This window comes from Syngnathus scovelli, chromosome 9, assembly GCF_024217435.2.
Source record: "Syngnathus scovelli strain Florida chromosome 9, RoL_Ssco_1.2, whole genome shotgun sequence".
Classification (NCBI taxonomy): domain Eukaryota; kingdom Metazoa; phylum Chordata; class Actinopteri; order Syngnathiformes; family Syngnathidae; genus Syngnathus; species Syngnathus scovelli.
In genome coordinates this window covers 5,331,177-5,344,750 of record NC_090855.1, presented here as the reverse complement: position 1 = coordinate 5,344,750, position 13,574 = coordinate 5,331,177, and the positions used below count along the sequence as shown (strand labels likewise).

Here is a 13,574-nt window from a genome sequence, read left to right as displayed (position 1 = left end):
GTTTAAGAAGCTTTCCGAGTGCATCGTTTGAAGTGAATGAGCAGGGCAGATTGTGGTGGCATTAGTCCAGTCAAGATAAGGTGAGCTGATGAATGACTTGCATGCATACCCTCAAACACAGCTTAGGCAATTTCACAGCACGTTTAGCGAGTGATGCTGGCCTGAGATGCCATACACGCCATCAAAAGTCTCTGAGGCCGACATTGTTTTCTGCTAAACGTGTACAGGAGATACAAGAGTTTATTACAGTTCACATTTGGCACCATCTTTGAGATTGAACGAGTTAGCCTGAAAATTTACTATAATTTTTCCACAAATAATGCCTGCACAAATGTTATGTAGGCATAGCTAGCTAGCTAGCTAGCTAGCAACTGCACGTTGCAAACAAAAGAGCTTGCAAGCACTCAGAGAAAAAATTGAACTTTGTTCCTTGCAGGAACTTTGAGTTTTGATTTAGTCACACCGACATGAATCAAAGGGAATCGCTTCGACCGCACACGTCAGGCTTGCTTCCTAACGTTCTATCCATGACGTACGCTCGCCTTTGAAGCCCTCCGTAGGGGACGACGCTGCAGAGTGTTGAATTTGAGAAGGTTTCAGCATTTTGGCCCCTTCACACTTCCATCACGACTAATTGGACTGATGACCCGCAGCCCGCAGCGTGGTCGTTTTGTGGTAGTCATTGGAGACGACTGATTGATTGACTCCAAAAATGAATCCAGTACGCTCAAAAAAAGCGATGTGGAATGTTTCTTTGGGCCCTGAGGACCACAAGGTTGGAGATCAGCTTCACTGCAGCCTATATTTCAAGCTCCATGCCACAGGATGACAGTTCTCCCGTTTGCAAATGACAAATTAAGTAGAATTTTATGTTTAAGTTTTACAGCATTGGCTAAACTTTTTTTGCTCTCTTTTTGATGCAGGCCCAACGCTCCCTTAAACATTGTACATTTTGATGTAATGAGGCAGGACACATGCCAAAGTAAAGACCACTGGAGCACACATCAACTTTAAGTCCAAGTTAGAAACAGAAAGTTAACTGAGGAAACACCCCGATCGCCGTCATACTTACTTTGCATCTTATTTTTTTTACAATGGGGCAGCAAGTTGCGAATAGCACATCTTCCACACAATCAAGAGGTTTGCATCTTGAATCACACCCAGTATGCTTTCTCCAACATTCCAAAACATGCTAGTTAGGTTCATTGAAGACAAAAATGTCATTTGTGATCAACTTTAGCTTGGCTCCAAATGTGAAAAAAAAATGGTGGATGGATGGATGGATGGATGGATGGATGGATGGATGGATGGATGGATGGATGGATGGATGGATGGATGGATGGATGGATGGATGGATGGATGGATGGATGGATGGATGGATGGATGGATGGATGGATGGATGGATGGATGGATGGAATGTCAAGTCGATTGTGGCCCTCGAGCATAGTTTTCCCGAGTGCTTCATCCGTTCACAGCATGATGGCTGTCAATCATAGGCAAGCTGTAGCAGATTGATGTCATGTTTTGATTACAGCGTCCGCAGAAGGTAAAACAGCATTCACCACATATCCTGGTCTTTCATGGTAATGCTCAACTATCCACAAATGTCAATATATGCTGAGCGTTTGACATCACATAAGATCATGGCCCATAATTCCGAGATAAATGAGTAAAGACATGTATTCAGTGAAACTCTACTCTGCCAGCTCCTGCCCACCAATGTTGACGATGACAGACAGCTTAGAACAGCAAAGGAAAATTTCCAGCTTTCAAGCGTGCGCCTTGAGATTTGCATGAATCTGGCACCCAGTGGTACGACGTGGTGTTTTTCTTTCCATGTGCTGTTAAACTGCACTTGAAACGTGGGACAGTGCAGCACTGGCGGCCGACGGAGAAGTGTTTTGTGTCCTGGCGTGAAAGAAAAGAGAGGAAGGAGGGAGGTGGGCTGATGTCAGATGGGCGTGCTGCTGAAAGCTGACTGAATGTTTGTGGCCCGCGATGCATTGGCCTGTCCAAGGCCCAGCGTTTTGTCCTTCATTGGCTGCCATTTGCCATTAAATCATAAACCTCGCAAGATTAAATCATTGGAGGCTTGCATGTACTCCAGAATAGGGAAATGGACTTCAGTAATCGCTTTGAAGCGTTTTATTTTCACACAAGGAATGTGAACGTATTCAGAGGACACAGAACAGCAGAGGAAGTGTAGAAAATGACAACTTGATCTTTGAGAAGGAGAAGAATCTTTTATTTCTGAATATTTTGAGCTCATTTTGTTAGTAAAAAAGATATTTACCAACATTATAAAATATTCATGTTCTTCTTCATGACTGATACAGCAGATAGTTTTCATGAATTGTCACCAGGATCTAAAAAAAAAAATCCTGGTATAGAAAAATATCCCACAGTAGAAAAAACACCTCCTTGAAGGAGTTTAAAACCAAACATCCTTTTAAGAGCAGAGAAAAAAAGTCCATAACTTTTCCTTCTGTCTTCTTTGATAAAACACTGATGACCCCATTGGAGATAGTGTTAATAATGCTGTCAGTCTCCTTGACTAGCGTCAACCTTACTGTTATCTTAGCCTTTCAAGGATTAATATACCTTTTCAAGTTTAATGAGATAAGAGACCCGGGGGAGTTCTCCCTGCTGGGTTCAAAGACTGCCTGGCTTTAGGAACTGCTTTGTCTCAGCCACTGATTGACCCGACTGATACTGTGGAATCTTGCGATGGAACCTCGCCATTGCCCTGACAAACTTGGCCTCTCGTGTCTGTGAGAATCACCATCACCGCAGCTCTGGCGTCACAGGGTTGCCGTCTCTTTGCTTTGATTGCAGTGACCAGGCACTTTTATATGTCTTTACACCGTCCAGTACAGAGACCATAAAACTAGTCTGCCGCTCTCCAAATGGTCGGACAAGCTGTGCTTGTAAGTGTTGCCTGACTTGCACTGCTGGCTGAAATGACATCCCGAGGGCTTGCAAAAAACAGGATTTCTTCCGACGCTGCATGCCAGCAGACCATCAGCAGATCCAGCTCGGAACTACTCATTTTGCCAGTTGAGGGTTGTGGCCGTCGACCACTGAGATTTGTCTTGTCGAATCTACACAGTGTGGCAAATGATATGCGACAAAATAACCAATGATGTTCAAAATGTTTTTTGATAGTTTTAGGTTTATTGTTGACAAAAATAACACATAGAACTAGATTTTAGAAATTGAAAATGATTTGTTTCTTGAAAATTGGCTCCATTGTAAATATGTTCGTTATAACCACACGTTTTAGCTATAAGGGGGTCATTTTAGTTTCCTCAGCTTAAACTCTTATTTTGGTTCGGATTGGCTGGCCTTGGGCCATGGACTTTTATTTTGAACTTTGGTGAATATTTGCTGGCCTTGGGCCATGGACTTTTATTTTGACACAGCCTTTGGTCACCTGGTCAGTCACCTGATCAGTTACCTGACCAGGTAAAGATGGCTGCTCCCACATAGTAGTCAGCCTCAGTTAGGCAAAGGAAGATAGTAGTGATATAGTTTGTTACTGCTTCAAGCTTGTATCCTTTGGAATCTAGGAGAACTTGGGAAGCAAACTTTAGTTGACTTCTTGCAACCCTTTATGTTGAAACATTGCATTCAGATTATTTATCCTTTGTTGGATTACAAACAATTTGGAATGGCTGCACCCGCTTGCCTACAACCTTTGCCTGCCATCACCTTTCTACCTCTGCCTGCTTGCCTCCATGTTGGACATTCTTCCTCCATCTTCAACAAGGTAGGCAATAGCTGTACACCTTCTTTTAAGATAAGCGTGTGACAACAACTATACAACATCTAACTTTAATAATTTAATCTGACACTCACAGACAGTAAAACATCTGCAATGATCAAATTTCCCTATATTTAGTTTAACCACAGTACTATGCCAGTCAGAAATCCATATGCATGGTAGTTGATTTGCATGTCACGCTACATGCTATAACGGCTGGACCTCTTCGGGAAACATCTGTGCATGCATACATGAGAGTCTACTCAGTAGCAGGTCACCAATGCTGGGAAATCAGCGCTTCAAGCTCCATTAATGTTGCCGTCGCCATGTTTGCTCATCTGTTTGGTTTCCAAATGATGTCAAATACACTGCAGTGCATGAAACGCCTCAAGTGTGTGATGGGTGGCCCGGCTTGTACATTTACCGCTACGCTTTGAAAATGGTACTCTACGGAGTGAACGAACTCAATCTCAAACTACCAATGGGATAAAGCTAAAGGCTTGAATGGCGGTACGCAAGAGTGACATAAGGAGAAGTCCCTGAGAATAAAGAACATAATCATAATAAATGGTAGACTCTTTGGCCACAATGTGGTTCATACTTGGAATAGCATCAACTGAGCGCTAACGTTAACATACTATTACACCCAGAGGGGCTGTTTGCATAGAATCCACATTTTTTTTTACAGAAAACTTCCACTTTGAAAATTCCTTAAGCAACAACAGAGTTTGTGGTCTGTAAATGCAAAGCAGATCTTCATAGCTAAATAACAATACTCAAGCTTATGTAAACATAACTTATTCACTGAATTATTGAGTTATTTATTATGGTCAAAAGCAAATTTTAATTAGAGATGGCTTTAAATGTCACTAAATGTGTTTTTGACACTGATTTAAAAAAAGTCTTTACTTTTCTCCAGCACCAAATTTTGGAGATATTACATTTTTTTTCAAGTTTAACCTATAAAAGCTTGTGCATTAAAAATTTTACCATCTGACTTTCAGAAGAAAAAAATTCCACCTGTGGCTGAACCTAATCCTTAATTTACAAATATTACAAAATATATTACTATATCACATTTTATATTGATGGTGATGATCTCAGTCAGCACATCTGGGAAATTTACTTGCAGCAAACATCTGGAAAATTTATTTGCAGTTGTTATTTGGAAATTTGATGAACATTTACTAGCCATTGTTATCATTTAGAAATATAATATTGTTCTAGATTCTAGAACATTCCCATGGCTAGATTTATTTGATCTTTTAGCACTGGATGTCGTGCTTATCTAAATTTAACTACACTCAAAAATATACAAATTTGTCAGTACTGTTGTTTGAAAGGCAGTGTATATTTATTGTCCTTACATTAACATTATCATTCTATCGTTATCAAAATGAATGTGGGAAATTTTCAATATCAAAGTATCAATAACAACGAAGTAGAGGTACACCATTTTGAGATAAATGTTACATTTAAATCTCTGTATGTAGACTTACTTCAGCCTTTGTTTTACCACAGTGGCAATCACACTGGCATCCAGATTGTTGTAAGTCATTTTTTTTTTTGCATTGCAGAAGCCAATACAGTAAATGCTTAAGTGTGCCCTTGAGAAATACTGTATAACCCACACAACCTATATTTAGGAATAAACTATACAATTTCCTGTTTTGAGGAAAACAGCAGGGTGACAGCTTGGAGCTGCATAAAAGTTCCAACCGAGCAACTGCAGAGTGGAGGCACGATGTTGGCCTTCATCACAACAACAGTACTGTAAGAATGTGTCACCCTACCAGACGGGCATGCGTGCCCACGCTGGTGTGACTAAGTGTTTCCTTGCTTAATCTGACAAATCATCCACAGTCCATATAGTTGTTGTGAATTTAGGTCAATGACAGATCAATTCTTGTTGCGGTTGGGCTGGTACTGCATGCCACTTTGTATCCTCGGGTGTTAATGTGCCATGACCGAGGCTGCTTTGTGCCAGTAGTAGAAGCGGAAAATTGCCACACAAATGTAGCCAGCCTGCTTTAATTTGTGTGATTTCCTCTCATTGCTTGTTGTTGTAAAAGTGCTTGGGTGTGTTTACATTTACGTGTGCAATTAAGAATAGTCACTACGGGGCTCCCCCTACAGTTATAAAGTGGAATTGATTTTCAAAAATCTAATGTCGCTCTATTTTGTTTTAAAACAGACTGCATCGTCCAAATAGATGACGGACATTGAATCGAATCTTCGCTACAAGCCAGTGAGACATCATCATAAATTTTACTCTTTTTTTATTTTTTTTAAGTTTAAATCACAAGTTTAATGTGAAGGCCTATGTGTTTGTTGTACTAGAGTACAACAGGTTGATGAAATCAACCAGACTTTGAGTGACTATTGCCGTCCGCTTCTTTCTTTAGAGTTCACAATACTATTTATGCGGGTAAGATTGTGTTGAACCTTCTGTTCTTTAACACGCTGTAGTGTGGGTCAACGAAATCCAGAACGTCCGCTGAGTGACGGCTGCTCCGGTCCTCTGGTGCCGCATTTGGGCCGACTTAAAAGAGCGCCTGGAGAACGAAGCAGGTCTGCTTTCTATAAAGATGTGGTATCCTGAAAGGCGGCTCCACTTCATAATCATAAATCGTCCGCTTGGAAGTCAGAGGGGTTCATCCATCCTAGTATACCAAAGACAGTTTTGATATCAAGACAGTTTAGTGTCAGGAAAAAAAAAAATACAAAAAGTGAGGTCATCGCTTATTCGCTTTTCAAAAAACATTGTGTTCCTATTACGGACAATTCAAGTATTACTCATAGCTTTTTAGAAAAAGTCTGCGTGAGGATGACTGCTGGAACGCCTTCATCTTTCTACTGCAGGCTTTGGACAACCTTCGGGTCCACAGTCTCTCCCTGGCGGGTGCTCCGGTCGGCTCCAGCCCGTGCGTGTAATGGCGTTTGTGATGAGAATTCTAAACAGGGAACAGCAGTGAGGCATGACAGGAATGTGTTGCTATTGGAGGTAATACCATGAAAGAAAAAAAAAAAAACGAGAGAAAAAACAGAACAGAGTTGTGTCCTGAAGGAGGAAGACTAATGTTATTATACATAGGCTGTCACTCGGTTGGACCTATACCTCACCAATTCTTTCCCCGCTGGTCTGCCCCCAGAAAACCTCCTTGTCCTGTTTGCTCAGGTGGACATCGTAGTGACATAACCCATGTGGGCTGGAGCTTGCGGCTCAACTCACCTCATAGGAAACTGCAAAAACCAGGGAGACACTTACAAATTACTACGATGGAGTAAAACAAGTGTCTCTTGTATTTATTTCTCATCATGACAACTTTCTTTTTGAGAGGAGGCATTTTATTTGAAAACTGTAGCTTGTCTTAAAATGGCAACTTTTGATTGACCCAAATCTCTAAATTTATAATTTCAAAATTGATTTTTTGCATTTAGGAGCTTGAAGGTCAAACGGGGGCAGGGAGAAAAATGAAGGCCAAAATGTAAACGTACATAAGTGAGTGGAATGAGTAGCATAAACAGAAGACCAAACAAGTGGAAGGAAGAGGTTTTGGTGGAAGAGCCAGACGAGGAAAAATCAGACCACCCATTCGGAAAACGAGAGGCGGTAGTTTGTGCAAGGCGTCTTAGTTTATGAGCATTGAAGGATTCTTCAGACGGGGGCTGTTTAGAGTTTATTCTATCATGCCACACAGTCTCAAGCCCTCTGTCAGCAGGCTCATTCTGAGAAGACTAATTACAGCGTAAACACAACATTAAAGTCCAAAAGCCACTTCACTATTTACCTTTTCCTCCAAACAATCCTGACATCCATCTCCAGATTCATTCTGTCGGGAGGAACATATTCACCGTAGTGTTTGTGTTTGCAAGCTGGTATACACTTAATGTAGGTTTTGATGGATGCTCTGAATTCAGTTTGAAAGGCTCCAATTCTCCCAGCTGTAGATATGTAGGTCAATGTCACTCAATTTAAATCTGAGCTTAACCAGATTTGTCAGAAGACTATAGAAGGACTGAGGAACCATAACATTCACCTGGTACCGTTCATTACATACCTGATGACTCTGACAATGGAGTCGTTGGAAAAAAAATATCTGCCACTCTTTGTCAAATAATATAAAGTTAACATAGGAAACTGTGCTTCATTATCGCACGTATGGCTCATGAGGAGTGGTCACTCAGTGTCAGTCACCTGCATGGAAGCCTTAATGACTTCCACATGGAGCCCAAGGGCCCGGAAGAGAATGCTTTTAAGGCAGCCTTAGAGTTATGGCCTCCACATCTTTTAGTCTGTAAAATAAACAAAGCAACTGCTACTGGCTGCAAGTGTATGTGTGCGTCATGTTAGAAACTCTTTAGGTTACATTTGGTTATGAAGCAATGAAACAAACTTGGCTGTTACCTTGACCGAGGACCACGTCAGTTTTTGGTAGAATGCTGCGTGCGAGTAAAAAAAAAAAAAAAAAAAAACTTAGAGTTGCATTTCTACATGTAACTGATACATTTTAATATGAGCATGTAAGTAAAAATATTTAGCCTATGAAAGGAATGGAAAAGTGCAATCCAATCCATTCCAGATTCCTGGGAATCATTTAAATCAAATCTTCTTGAGGCATTAAAACAATAATAATAATAATATTCAATCAATTTATATAGTGTTTTTCAAGGATGCAAAGACATTTATGAAATGAGTGAATGAATAAATAAAATTAATAATGCAATAAATAAAAATGAATGAATATGCCATTAATCCATTTATGAAATGAGTGAATGAATAACTAAAATTAATAATGAAATAAATAAAAATGAATGAATACGCTATTAATCCATTACAGCGCCTCAGTAATGGCCAATAAAAAAAAAAATGTTAATGTTGGGTGAGATGGTCGGATCATTTACCCATCATTACCTGCCACACAAATTTGAAGATATACTATGTTAGCTTTACTAACATGTTAACCACATGGACTTTAGTCTCTTCACCTTCTCTATTAAGGTCACTCATCTGATTGTTTGTGGGAAGCATTATTTTGAAAATACACAGTAAATTCCATGCAGACAATGAAGTGAAGATTGCAAAGTTGCCTAAAAGTTTTGGTGATTGGCTGAATCTATAGCGGAATAGAAGTTGTGCGTGCTGAGTGCTTCCTCCACTGACACCTGAGGAGTGTTGATGTTCAGGCCGGGTCGGTGTAGCCGGCAGCTGCCTGGGAGGTGTAATAGGTTGTCTTACAAAGCACAGACAGGAAATGAACCTTGCTATCTTGCATGAACCACCTACATCTGGACTCAATTATTCATCATGGTTGTTTTTGGCTGGTGATAAATGATTTAGTGACACCGTCGACACCATTCCACCAAGCCCAATATAACATCTAGGCTAGAAGAGAAGAACAACCAAAGACGGTCTGGGATGACGAGAGTTTTGTTCATGTGATTTCGCACTAAACATTCTGCTTATCTTTACATGATGTCTAAGCTGATTACAGCTTTTTTATTTTGTATGTTGCGCTCGTGGGCAGGGTGGAGAGCGAAAACACTCAAATATCTTTCCAGTCCAAATCAAACACGGACTTCTCTGGTGCGACCACAGGAGAACGTTAAATAGCTCCTCTGAGGTTATGAACTGTTGACAGTTAATAAGTCATAAAATTTCCCCTTAAAGACAATCCGAGATTCCATCTGCAGGGCACCCAGTACAAAGAACCGGAAAATAAATATCTCACGGTGGAAGTGTACTGGAATCTCTCAATGGCTGCTCATGGAGAGTCTCCCAAGCATGTCCCTCAAGGTTGCCTGCTTTCTGGAAGTGTGGACGAAATCCACCACCTCACTGACTCATTTTTTCTGAAAGCACTTTTTTTGGGGAGTGGGGCGGTCGGATTTGGGAGCCTTGAGAGGCGATTCTGCAAACCCTGCAGTCAAGTGATCTTGGTGATTACACCTCATATTATTGTACTTGTCATCTATTTTCTTTGGCCCTGGGGTTGGTTGCCATGGTAACATACGCACAGCGGGCGATGTGCTGACCCCCGCTGTCCTCTGCATTTCCCAGCTTGGCGTTGATGAAGGGAAGTCTAGCCCTGTGATCCCTAACCCTTGATGAGGAGGCTTCTCAATTTCAGGCTCCAGGTCCTGGGCCTCATGTCTCTCTCAGCTTATTTACCTCCACTCCCAACCCCCGATTCTCATCCGACCCGGCAGGGCATCGTCCCCGCTCTAGTCTCGGATTAAACTGTGGCACCGTGGCTTACCTGATTGCCAAAATTGTATCTTCTGCTCTAATGTCTCTAAGACGGCAAAGCCTCCTGATATTTTGAACATTTCCAGATGAGGTGATTCATCTTGATTCAGAAACAGTCAGCAATTGAAACAAAACAATTCAAATTTTCTTCATTGATATTGCAGCTCAAAGTTTGCATCCCCCGAATTTAAAATCGTGCACCTTCACTGAATGTTTTTGCATTGTAAAATGTAACGGCGGTGTTGACAGGTACCAGTGGTGCGCACTGTGCACTGATGAAGACCAGCCTCGAGAAACCCGACTCATGTGCAGACACGTTCATGCAGCTTCCACTGCGAGCAAAACTAACAACGATGGCCCGAATTTTCTTCAAATGTTCAAAATCCTAGAATAGCCACAGCAGCCATGTTGTGTTTTTAGTGTCCTGTGGGGTTGAAAGAAGAAAATCTTTTCACAAAAGCATGAAAATATTTGATCACTAGCAGCAGGGACGCAAGTGTTTAAAGGACCCCATCCACAGGCCTCTGGCTGGCTGCGAGCCTTCTCAAACTGCAAAGAGCCCGCTGGTCCGCCTGCCAACCTTTGGGGCAGCCGTGAGATGAAACAGATAAGATAATTGTCTCTAATGAAATCCAGAACCCTGGGTCTGTCTGGACCAGAACTCTAGCACGGGCTTTTTTTTCTCCCTTGTCTTTTTTTTTTTTTTTGGAAGGGGGTCCTCCATATTGATCTGAATTTAAAGAGCGACCGTGGAAGTCTGCCGCTAATTCAAACCAGAACTGTTGTACTGGCCCGGCAGGAGCTTTGATAGCGTTTGAAGTTCTCTGAGCGATCGTGGCACCATCAGCTTGCCGGACCCTGTCGCCATGACAACCCTAATTATCGTCCTTTACGGCCTCGTTTTTACACAGGAAGGGAGCCATTATGTTCTTTGGGGATTTGCATCTCTCTAGGCCAAGTGTCAAAGGTCAAAGAAACGCACTGAAACAACATATAGTATGAATACTACGCAGCAGATGAATGATGAATACTTTGGTACAAATTAGTTTTGTTTCTGCATCTGCTTGCTTAAATTAACAGTCAACAACTTTTACTGGTGTTCCACGTTTTTGTGTCAAGGTTAAAGCAAATAGACTGTGTGATGTATTGCCACTTTTCATGCTAAGCTACAGGCCAAAATGAGACTTTTGATTCCATATACCCCCCACAAAAACTCTCTGCTAACGTCAGAGCAATACTTCAAATTTTGTCCACATAAAAGCAATCCAATTACAATACATTAATCATTCTTTTAACGTGATAATATGCTTGTAACACAGAATAAACACGTTTTCTGTTTTCCCTGAAGTGCTTCCAATAGAGTTGAGACGTCGACTGTGGAAAATGAAGCCACCACGTGTATTTCTTAGCTTTTGGATGATGTGGGCTGCTTCAAAAACAACAGAAAGTCAAATGCTTTTGCGCTGACATTCAGTCTAATTTTTATTTTGTATTTCTTTTTTTTTTTTTAAACAAAGGAGTGGACTCATTTCTTTCCCTTGACCTGCCTCTGTCCATAAAATAATAAACACTGACTTGATTAGTTCAATAATCAACAAGCTTTTTAAACTTTGGATATTCAATTTAAGGGGGGAATAAAACAAAATAAATCTACACTAATCATGCATGCATATTTCATGCATGAATTTGAGGTAGATTCACAACTTGTCAAATTGATTGGATGTTTGGACAAAATGAAAACAAATCTCTCGTGTTTCTCTGCCGGTGATCTCTTGTGTATCAATCATCTCGTCAAATCTGAGAAACGAGACCTATCTAGTTACATGTATGAAAAAGACTCAATGCATGAGAAGAATCAATAATAGAAAATAAATCGGCAATATGGAGACTTGGTTTGGGACTATTAAGAAAACTTGTGTGATTATGTGTTAGTAGAGCCAGCAGATACTGAGTGCAAAGATTCTAATGTGGCAATGTATCAAAATTGATGACTTGTGATTTTCTTAACCCAAGTAATGACTTGCTTGAAGTTTAATGGGGGCTTGACCTGTCTTGCTTGATTTTTGTCACAGTAACTTGGGACTTGTTAGAGATGAAGGCTTGACTTCCTCCCACCTCTGTTATATATACTTAAAAAATGTTTCAAGGAATGTTCAAACCAGGAACAAAGATGTATAAGAATAATCAGAATAGCAGCGGATTGTTTTTCAAAATGGCCGAATGTAGAGTAAATTCCCAAGAAAACAGGTGTTAGATTCAGTGTTGTAAATTAGGAGGCAAGCAGAGCGTACCGAAGGTCATAAATGATTTGTTTAAGTTCCGTACTTTTACAACCTCGCTGGTAGTTGGGTCAGTGTTTAAAGACGAAAGCTTCCCTGTTGGATGGTCAATTTGGGAGGTAGATGAGGCCAATAAACGAGGGTGTTTGAGTCCATTTGAGTTACGTTATGTTCCATTTTTCAAAACTGCTTTTTGACAACTTTAATCCTAGCCAAGTGTTTTTGTGGCCAAACCTACCCAGAATGACGCATTAGCAATCACTTTCAATTCATTTCAACATAATTTTTTTCTAAAGACCCTGCCTGGTGCCTGTGAATTCAATCAAAGGAACAATGAAATATAATAACACCGCATTCATCATCTCATTTGGATGCCAGGTGGGCATTGTGGACTGAGAATATTAAAAAATGTACTGAGAGCATTTCTGTGCTAATGATACATTACAGGCTGGGGTATTAATTCTATGCTATGATCTTCATGCTACCGGGAATTGTAAATGAATGTGAACCTTACACAGCACTAACAGGTGCCTGGACACCCTTCTCTTTGCATTACACAGAAAAATTAAAACGTATATAAATCTCACAGTAGGTGCAACATGTGACCATGTCCTTATTTCACATTAGTGTGGAGGCACATTGTGTGGTCTTATTTTTACTTTTTGAACCATTTAACATTCTTTGGAGTCCCTTTGCCTACAAATGTTGATTTAAATCATCACAGAGTTAAGAATGTCATAAATTTAAGCAGTTGGTGCTTTGCATGTTGTGCAATAACAAAACCCTTCGGAAAAACATTCTAAATAAATGAGTGTGAGTGCACTGTAAATAATTTCCCTTTGTTTTGGTAGTGTTCTCAAATTTAACGATTTTAAAGTCATTAAGTGGCTTATCAAGTGTGTCTGAGTGGGTTGCTGTTGCTCTTTCACGGGTCAGAGAATGCTCCAAATCAAAGAAGGAGGAGGAAGAGGTTGACCAAACACTTTTTTCATGTAAAACGTTCTGCTAAACACCAGTCGTCCTCTTTGAACTTGATTTACTACGAAGGTCATCTGCTGAGAGGAGCACCCCGATGACAAGCAGATAAGCAGGGCTTTATCTTTATCAGTCACCTGTGGTGGGGTGATCAGCAAAAAGTGCAACCTGACTCTGAAGAATTTTTTTTTTAGACTTTATTGGGTATTCCTACATATACATTTACATAATATTTACATTACGGCTTAATTGATTTTTTTCTAGGGTATTTAAAACTTTTCCAAGACCCAGCATGCATGTTATGCAA

At 40.5% G+C, this 13,574-nt stretch overlaps 2 long non-coding RNA genes across 2 annotated transcripts; one reads left to right on the top strand and one right to left on the bottom strand.

Annotated features, from left to right (window-relative positions):
• The first annotated feature begins 3,465 nt into the window (after positions 1-3,465).
• On the top strand, positions 3,466-7,045 carry LOC125975054 (uncharacterized). The gene is made up of 4 exons (XR_007483844.2): positions 3,466-3,769; positions 5,958-6,011; positions 6,626-6,767; positions 6,916-7,045. It is a non-coding gene; the product is annotated as an uncharacterized lncRNA (long non-coding RNA).
• LOC125975055 (uncharacterized) lies at positions 6,026-8,220 on the bottom strand. The gene is made up of 2 exons (XR_007483845.1): positions 7,555-8,220; positions 6,026-7,006 (listed from the first exon to the last, which is right to left on the bottom strand). It is a non-coding gene; the product is annotated as an uncharacterized lncRNA (long non-coding RNA).
• Between the last annotated feature and the right edge of the window lie 5,354 nt (positions 8,221-13,574).